The following is a 1,305-nucleotide window of genomic DNA, read 5'->3' as shown; positions in this document are numbered from 1 at the left end:
CTGATTTTTTAACTTGCATTTATGGACGGTCCCTTACATAAGGAAAATCAGAGAGTTACAAACTAATGCAAGAACTGGCAGTTAAACCATTGCTGGATCTGCTGCACCTTCTTTTTTTTGTAATGAACACAGGATTTATGATAAAGCAGTTTTCATGGGAAATGGCCATGATGCTAGAAATTCTTGATTTTAACATCATCCAATTCAGGATATAACTGGAGGAGAAACAAACTCTGAAGAAAAAAGACCAATTTTTTTTAATGATAACAGAAAATTAGGAAAAGAGAAACAATAACAGATTCTACATGAGTTGTTACTATCCAAGAAGGAGATATTACAATTAAAAGCAGCCCAGTGTTCAGCAACATTCAGAAAAGTAAATGGAAAGTTAGGAGTTATTCAGAATGGAATTAAAATCAAAGTGGATAATGTCACTGTACCACTGTTTAAATTTAAATCTATGGTAAATCCACACTATGGCTAAGTACAGACATTCAAAAAGCCCAGGGCAAACTACATTTGAATTGCACCATTTTCTGTAAACAGCATGGGTTAGATTGGTAGTGAACAGAACACATTTGCTCTTTGGTGAGGAAGATACATGGACTGCCTGCGCTAAGGCCAACAGTTTGGGGGCGCTCCTGCAAGCCTCCTAGCATGCCCTGAGGGCTCCCCAGGCTGCCAAAGACTGCTAAGTGCAGCCAAGCTCCTAGGCCACCCTAGCTGGCTACCATAAATGGGTGTGCATGCCCCCCCTCTCCCTGCCACATCATCTGTCAGCTGCAGGCAGACAGCAAGTAGGAGGGAGAGTGAGGGGGGAGGCACCTGTGGCCTTGCACAAACCCTAATTCCCTAGTTTGTCCTTCAGTTCTGGTATCATGCGATATTGTGAAATATTCCTATTTACTTTCTCCATTCCTTATTTAATATATATTTTTTCATATGCTCTCTCTGTAGCCTTTTCTCTAAACTGGAAAGTCCCAGTCTATTTAATCTGTTCTCATACAGAAGCACCAACTTCCCCCTGATATATGCCTCCAAGCCTCCCTTCCCCTGGGGGCATTACCTGTGCTCCCATACTCTGTCACAAAGTACCCCATGATGTGAGGCGACACACACCTCACACTGTGCCCAAGGGAACCCTGTGACTGGGGACAGCAACATGGAGCCTGACCAAGCTGCCAGGCATGGAGTACCCAAGTCCTGGGGCATGTAGAGGTAAGATGGAAGTCACTGTTCCCCAGCCCCCTCTCTCCCATTGCCTGACTGTGGCTGACAGATGAGCAGAGGCAGGAGGTGGGGCTT

At 44.4% G+C, this 1,305-nt stretch overlaps 1 protein-coding gene across 1 annotated transcript in view; it reads left to right on the top strand.

The window, feature by feature from the left end:
* CSMD1 (CUB and Sushi multiple domains 1) overlaps positions 1-1,305 on the top strand; it is a 1,867,828-nt gene that overhangs the window by 329,162 nt on the left and 1,537,361 nt on the right. The gene's annotated exons all lie outside the window — the stretch shown is intronic.

This window comes from Crocodylus porosus, unplaced genomic scaffold (genome assembly GCF_001723895.1).
Source record: "Crocodylus porosus isolate Cpor-Errol unplaced genomic scaffold, CroPor_comp1, whole genome shotgun sequence".
NCBI classification, from domain to species: Eukaryota; Metazoa; Chordata; order Crocodylia; family Crocodylidae; genus Crocodylus; species Crocodylus porosus.
Note: the sequence above shows the minus strand (reverse complement) of the source record. Positions and strands in the feature narration are given on the sequence as shown.